Genomic DNA, 8,957 nt, shown 5'->3' on the forward strand with positions numbered 1-8,957 from the left:
TTATACTGTTTTAGAAAATGCTTTTTGCTTATCTTTCTGAAAATTGTTGTTATTGGACACCCATATACAAACTCATTCACTAGATCCGTTTAAGATATTTTGTATAAAACTGGCACAAAGAAATTAATGTAGTTAGTTGAACTCTGTATTTGTGGGTATATAAAATATGTAACTAGTTTATTGTGGAACAATTCATTCTAACAGCAACAATTCATTCTAACAGTTGTTCTAGGTGTTGAACTGTCCCGTTCTTTCATTTCTTTTGAAAATTATTGTTACATATTTGTCTAATTAGAAATGTGCCGTAAATTCTACAATTAATTACATTAATAATTAAGTTACTCAACATTTTTGACTTAAGATATACCATTCAATTCCGAAAAAACTGGTAGTTATTTAAATACTATATTGCTATAATGCTTTGTCACTTGTGTTTTCATCATCTCTATAAACATTGTCTTTATTTACTCAAGTGTTTTTTTTTTTTTTTGAGTAGTTATTTTACTTTTAAAAGGCTTTTATTACTTTTAGTTTTATTAAGTTCATCTAATCGGAACATTGATTTAAAAGCTACTTGTCCGATTGATCTGAAATCTGGACTGCAGTAGACCTTGGATGACAAAGCCAGAATATCTAATTATTAATCAAATTAGATAGACATTTAGTCTTAAAAATCGAATATAAAAATTACTATATTAAAAAATACAGAGGGAAAATATCAGGATCACTTGATCACAGAGCAGTCGATGGTTCACTCCTTTCGGCATATTTACATATTCAGTGCTGCTCATACTGTGGCCTGTCGCTTGACCTACTTTATTTAGCGCAATTTCCATACTGACAATTGCGATTATTAATTCGTTATTTATGGATGGATGGATGTGTGTCCGCAGCTTTAAGTCGTATCTCCTCCTCAACGAAGCAATATCGAGGACTAGTTCCAAAGCAAATATGTTAAGCAAGTTCCGAGGATGATTGTGGGCCAAAAAAATTCCCGGAATTCCTTCCTGGATTTCCCGGAAAAGCCAAAAAAACTCGAAAAAATGCAGTTTTTGGCCTATATCACGGCAACCAGACCACTTAGCGACTTGAAACATTTACCAATCGATTCCTGCCATAATTTAGAACAATATTGCCGAAGAAAGTTTTCAAAAATATCCTTTCGTTCGGTCACAAAAAATTAATTAAGGAAATTGCGCTTAAATTGTCACTAGACTTTTTATTAACTTGTTTTACCATCGTCATGGTAACTGTCTAACTAGCCTAGGTCTACTACAGTACAGGCATCTCTTGGCTGTCCACTAGCTCACAGAGACGCCCCATGTCTATCTCCTCTAGACCTAGCTATCCGAGTCCGTCTCCGTGTGTGAGTGACTTGTGAGTCTCCCTGAGTGTCCCCCACAGTCGTAACAATATATATATATATATATATATATATATATATATATATATATATATATATATATATATATATATATATATATGTTACGGTCAAAGCCCGAAGTCGGCCAATCCGCGCATTGGCCAATATCGCCTCACATAGGTCGGTCAAAGTCCGAAACTTTGCTTGATTTCGGCCTTTGGCTGGCCAATCCGCAGACTGGCCATGGTGGATCGGCCAAAGTCTGAAATAGCTCTTGATTTCGGCCTTTGGCCGGCCAGTCCGCGGACTGGCCATGGTGGACCGGCCAAAGTCTTAATTAGAAGATCATCTGGCTAGGGACGACCGGCCAAAGTCCGAATTAGAAAATCATGAGCAGATTTTGGGTTTTTTAATGCCGTAAGGATCATGAAATTAAGTCTTTATTGATTATTAATTAAAGTAAATGACAGAAACATTCAAATTTTTTATTGAACTATAGTCTCAATCAATTAATATTATCATTTGTTACAACAAGTTGAACTTTTATGGCATTTAGAATTACATAGCAGCTTGTTATTTTTACACTTGCAGCGATTTGTTGTGCACTTGGTTGTGCAATTGCAGCGAGTGTAGCCTTGGCCCCCCAGTCAATAATTGTGAATATGCGATGGTTCGTAGTGATTTTTCCTCAGTGCCAACTGACGACAATAAGAGCAGTTTTTCGTGAAGAATTGAAAACTCACTTCTAGCATACAGTTGTTTTAGAACACCATGTTCCGTTCCTAATTTGTAGAAACCGCCCTCGACGCTCATGACAACTGCAATCACGCTTCGGGGATCACCGCGACCTCTGTCAACATCTGGAACACGGATGCGTACATTGTCACCCACTTCGCCATCTTTAAATTTAGTGTTAGCTGAGGATGTAGTTGCATTTATGGCAACCTCCATTTCTTGTTCAATGTTCTCAAGATCTTCCTCAGTAACTATTTTATTGAGAGCCTCTCTTGGTAGAATAGAAGTGCTAAGTCCCACTTTTGCTTTGCATCCAAACAAGGCTTCGTATGGTGATTGTTGGATTCCTTGATGAAAAGAACGATTTTTTAATAAATTGAATGAATTTGAGACTCAGCCCAATGAGCTGATTCATTTGTTTGCATCCATGTCATCATCATGTTTTGAACATCTTGGTTGGCACGTTCGACTGAACCTTGGCTTTGGCTATGTCTTGGTTTTCCGTGAACTAGTTTAAGTTCAGGCCACATGTTCTTTAGTTCAGAAATAACTTGATTCACAAATGACTCCACAATCAAGCAAACGTAGTGTTAAACAGTCAAGTAATCCGCTGTGCAAAGAAATCTGGAATGCAATTCTGTCGGTATTTATCATGCAGTCCAGTCAAGGCACGGTGTTGGGTCTGCTTTCTTTGGTATTCCCCTTTTGTTGGGGAAATATGGTTTCTGACGCCCACGCCATCTCAAGTAGCTTGGACACTATTGTTCAACTTACAAGGAACGCGGCAGTCTTTTGAACGTTCCGTCGGTGACGCCGACTGTCTTTGATTTTGTTCTTTGATGATTTTCTCACCTCGTCATCATGGAGGAGGCTGTCACATACAGTTGTAGCCCATATATGGAAACTAACATGGATTTACATTTTTTCTTTTGACAGCCATCTGCTATATCTGTTTCATGGTCTGACGGCCCTTTTGATCCATGTAACCTTGCATATAGAATGCTATACAAACAAGAGCTAAACAATACGTTACTCACAATGAAACCGCACTCAGAATAATGAAAACGCGATCACAACTAGATATATATATATATACAACAAGTTGAACTTTTATGGCATTTAGAATTACATGCGCGCATTGGCCGGCCAATGTACAAAATATGCTGTCAAGTTTAAGCACTTCGGACTTTGGCCAGTACGTCCCGGCCAGTGCGCGCATTGGCCGGCCAATGTACGAAATACGATCTTAGCTCTAAGTTCTTCGGGCTTTGGCCGCACTTCGGGCTTTGACCGTAACATATATATATATATATATATATATATATATATATATATATATATATATATATATGTTACGGTCAAAGCCCGAAGTGCGGCCAAACCCCGGATTGGCCAGCCAATGCGCGGATTGGCCGGCTCTCTTGGCCAAAGCCCGAAGAACTTAGAACTAAGATGGTATTTTGTACATTGGCCGGCCAATGCGCGCACTGGCCGGGACGTACTGGCCAAAGTCCGAAATGCTTAAACTTGACAGCGTATTTTGTACATTGGCCGGCCAATGCGCGCATTGGCCGGGATGTCCTGGCCAATGTTCTATCTAGACTAAGTTGTGATCGCGTTTTCATTATTCTGGGTGCGGTTTCATTGTGAGTAACGTATTTTTTAGCTCTTGTTTGTATAGCATTCTATATGCAAGGCGACATGGATCAAAAGGGCCGTCAGACCATGAGACAGACATAGCAAATGGCTGTCAAAAGAAAATAATGTAAATCCATGTTGATTTCCATATATGGGCTACAACTGTATGTGACAGCCTCCTCTATGATGACGAGGTGAGACAATCATCAAAGAACAAAATCAAAGACAGTCGGCGTCACCGACCACGTGCAACAAGACGGAACGTTCAAAAGACTTTGCCGCGTTCCTTGTAAGTTGAACAATAGTGTCCTAGCGACTTGAGATGGCGTGGGCGTGGGCGTCAGAAACCATATTTCCCCAAAAAGAAATGGAGGTTGCCATAAATGCAACTACATCCTCAGCTAACATATCTGCTGCCGTGGCCGAACGTCCAGACCAGTTGCGTGACAATAATGTGGCCAACAGATTCTGTATAGTTTGTGAAAAACATTGTAGTGCAGCTCATTCTTGTGGATCCTGTGGCAAAGATGTCCATGCTATATGTGGAGTACCCAATGAAACAGACGAAGGGTATGAAGGGAACATTACCTGCAGATTGTGTCACAACAAACAAGACATCATGGAACACAGGTCAGCAGCTCATACTGGCTTGCAAAATCAAGGTGCTAAGATGCTTAAAACATCAAATACAAAATTTAAAGATGGTGAAGTGGGTGACAATGTACGCATCCGTGTTCCAGATATTGACAGAGGTCGCGGTGATCCCCGAAGCGTGATTGCAGTTGTCATGAGCGTCGAGGGCGGTTTCTACAAATTAGGAACGGAACATGGTGTTCTAAAACAACTGTATACTAGAAGTGAGTTTTCAATTCTTCACGAAAAACTGCTCTTATTGTCGTCAGTTGGCACTGAGGAAAAATCACTACGAACCATCGCATCTTCACAATCATTGACTGGGGGCTAAGGCTACACTCGCTGCAATTGCACAACCAAGTGCACAACAAATCGCTGCAAGTGTAAAAATAACAAGCTGCTATGTAATTCTAAATGCCATAAAAGTTCAACTTGTTGTAACAAATTATAATAATGATTGATTGAGACTATAGTACATTAAAAAACTTGAATGTTTCTGTCATTTACTTTAATTAATAATCAATAAAGACTTAATTTCATGATCCTACCGGCATAAAAAAAAAACAAAAATCTGCTCATGATCTTCTAATTAAGACTTTGGCCGGTCCACCATGGCCAGTCCGCGGACTGGCCGGGACTGGCCGGCCAAAGGCCGAAATCAAGAGCTATTTCAGACTTTGGCCGGTCCACAATGGCCAGTCTGCGGATTGGCCGGCCAAAGGCCGAAATGAAGCAAAGTTTCGGACTTTGACCGACCTATGGGAGGCGATATTGGCCAATGCGCGGATTGGCCGGCCAATCCTAGCATTGGCCGACTTCGGGCTTTGACCGTAACATATATATATATATATATATATATATATATATATATATATATATATATATATATATATATATATATGTATATGAATATATATATATATATATATATATATATATATATATATATATATATATTTGTAAATGAATATATATAGATGTATATATATATGTATATATATATATAAATATATACATATATATATAGGCCTATATATATATATATATATATATATATATATATATATATATATATATATATATATATATATATGTAACTAGGGGAAGTTACGACCAACAGTGTTTGGGACATCGTAACCACCCGCGGACTAGACCGACATTACCTGTACCCATTTATCAACTGGGGCGTGGCCAGAGTGACCGTACTTGCTGTGCAAAGATGGCTAGCACCATAACTACACCGGAAACGCTGGTCAGGCACCGATTAGATCTGGACACCTGCGGCCATCACCCATAAAATATCTGGAACTGACCACGGGGTGCGGGCATTAACAGTAGCATGTGAGTAGCATTTAACAGGTCATTTACGTCGCACGGGACGAGACTGAGAGTGATGTACGGGGAAGACGGGCTGGTACTTTGACAGATAGGACATGAATTATAGACATTCAGAAATATTGGCAGATTCCAGGGTTAGCCAATAAATACGGACTCATCGACACACGACCGGACATTATAACCAGAAGCTACACGAGAGACGGGAGACTAGACTGTGGTCGTGGTACGAGTTGTAAATCCAGACCAATCCTGACGTGTTTACTGTGGCCGGACTTAAGGGTGAGTAAGATTGTGCTTAGCTGTCATTGTTAGTGGATACATTGTGAATGGTGTGTATGAATTGTGAATGTTGTGCGTTGTTATTTGATACTTTGGGATGTTGAGTATGAATTAGGTTAATAGGTTATTGGAGTGAAAGACTAGATGATTGTGATGATTAACTTTTATTTATTGTTTATTTCTTTACAGACTTTGGAGGTCTGTTGGGTTTAAATTTTTCAGTTTTTGTAATAGATTGAGATAATTGTGAGGTCAAGGGAACTCACTCTTCTGTATTAGTATTATATTTATATTGTTATCTTGAGTGATGTCCCTTGCATATTGTACTTCCTCTTCCTCTTTCCTTAATGGCTGTAAATAAAGGCTGTTAACAACCAATGTGGCTCCTCGTCAGTGATTGACAATCTTTCACATTTTGGCGACGAGGATAAAAATCTACTAGAAAGAGCACCTACTTAAGCAAAAAAGAGGTTTGCTAGAGCTTATTGGCTAATTATTTCTAGAATAATGGCGCTGTATGGCCAAATAAAACAATTTGATTCGAATGATGAAATCATTCAGGATTACCTAGATAGGTTAAGCTTTTACCTAGAAGCAAACGACGTGACGATGGAAGCCAAAAAGAGAGCTATTTTGTTAACAGTCATAGGGCCTCAACAATTTAGGCTACTAAAAGACTTATGCGCACCAGCTAGTCTAACTACCAAGAGCTTTAACGAGCTGAGCAAATTGCTAACAGACCACCATGCGCCTACCCCATCAAAGTTTCTATGTCGAGCTAGATTTGACAGTAGGACTCTTCAACCAAACGAGTCAATATCAGAATATGTTGCTGCTTTACGTCATTTAAGTGAATTTTGTGAATTCGGAGACACGCTGTCTGACAGACTATGTGAAAAGTTTGTGACAGGTGTAAACAGCCCTGATATTCAAAGAAAGTTGCTGCTCGAGTCAGATCTAAAATTGGAAAAACCAATACAACTTGCAATGTCATTCCAGCAGTCATCAGATGCGGCGAGATCTTTAGCGCCTTCAGGGATCCATGCAGTAAACAGCAGGTTAGTCAACAAACACCAACCCCATCAGAGCATTCCAACTTATGCTAAACAGCCTGCACGTTTAAAGCCTAGATCTAAATCTAGTAATAATTATCAAAAATGTCATCGATGCAAAGGTCCCCATGCATCTCATCGATGCAAGTTCAAGTCTGCAACTTGTTATAAGTGCAGTGAGCAAGGTCACATTGCTAAGGCCTGCTTTGCAAAGTCTTCGTCTGTTGCTAAATCTAGCCAGTCAAGACAGTACCGCAACCAAAAGCAGCACTATGTTAACTCTCACCAAGACTACCTAAACCAACCAATGAACCACTCTACCTGTGAAAATGCTCACACTGATTTGCAGCCGGAGTTCAACCTGTTCCCTGTGAAATCAGAAAGTCATGCTCCCATCAGTGTACTAGTTAATATCAACGGTAAGAGCATCAGCTTCCAACTTGACACTGGAGCATCTCTAACAGTCATCACAAAGAAGATTTTGACGCTGTCACAGGAGGATCAGTGCCTCTACAGCCATGTCACAAGTGTCTAACAACATACACTGGTGACAATGTTCCGGTAATAGGAGAGTGTATGGTTCATGTAAGTTATAATGGTCAAAGTGTTAAACTTCCTCTTCTTGTGGTTGAAGGAAATGGACCACCATTACTAGGTAGGAACTGGTTAAGTGATCTTAAGTTAAATTGGGAGAGTATTTGTTCATTGAAGAATGTAAAAGAATCTAGTCTTACTTCACTAGATAGAGTTATATCTGAAAATAAATGTGTTTTTGGTAACTCTGGATTACTAAATGATAGAACAGTGAAGTTAAGCATTAAAGACACAAATCCAAGATACTGCAAAGCTAGAGTTCCACCTTATGCAATGAGGAATAAAATTGAAAATGAGCTAAGTAGATTGGAATCTAATGGCATTATAAAGAAGGTAGACTATTCCAATTGGGCAACGCCCATTGTGCCAGTGTTAAAGAAGGATGGTTCTATAAGAATTTGTGGAGATTATAAAACTACACTGAATAAGCAAATAGAGCTAAATAGGTATCCTATTCCTAACATTGAGGAAATTTCTTTGAATTTGGCAGGAGGAGACAAATTCACTGAATTAGACTTTAGTCATGCTTACACTCAACTAGAACTGCATCCAGATTCAAAAGTCTATACGACAATAAACACACATAAAGGACTCTACCAATATGAAAGACTATGTTTTGGCATATCATCTAGCCCTGGAATTTTCCAAGCTGTCATGGACAGTATTTTTAAGGATATTCCAAATGTTTGTGTGTACTTTGACAATGTGTACATAACTGGTAAGAATGACACTGAACATCTTAAAACACTTGATAAAGTATTGAAAATTGTTGGTGAAAAAGGTTTAAAGATAAACAAAGATAAATGTCAATTCATGTTGACAGAAATTAGTTTTCTTGGTTATATATTAAGCAAGCAAGGCATCAGACCTCAACCTGAGAAAACAAAAGCCATTAAAGAAGCACCCAAACCTGAAAATACCCAACAACTAAGAGCTTTTTTGGGCTTAATAAATTACTATGCAAAGTTCATGGGAAATCTGTCTGGTAAACTATCACCACTGTACAAGCTGCTACAGAAAAATGCAACTTGGCACTGGGGTAAACAACAAGATACTGCTTTTAATACAGCAAAAGAGGCTTTGTCTTCTGACACCTTACTAACTCACTATGACCCAGGGAAAAGACTTATATTAACATGTGATGCTTCACCAGATGGTGTAGGAGCAGTCTTGTCCCACATGGATGAGAAGGGTGACAGACCCATTGCTTTTGCCAGTAGATCTTTGAACCAGGCTGAGAAAAATTATTCTCAGTTAGATAGGGAAGGCTTAGGCATCATTTTTGGTGTTAAGAAATTTCATAAGTTTCTGTTTGGTAGGAAGTT

This window comes from Physella acuta, unplaced genomic scaffold (assembly GCF_028476545.2).
Source record: "Physella acuta isolate Inbredline_101_S28 unplaced genomic scaffold, ASM2847654v3 ptg000240l, whole genome shotgun sequence".
Lineage (NCBI taxonomy): Eukaryota > Metazoa > Mollusca > Gastropoda > Physidae > Physella > Physella acuta.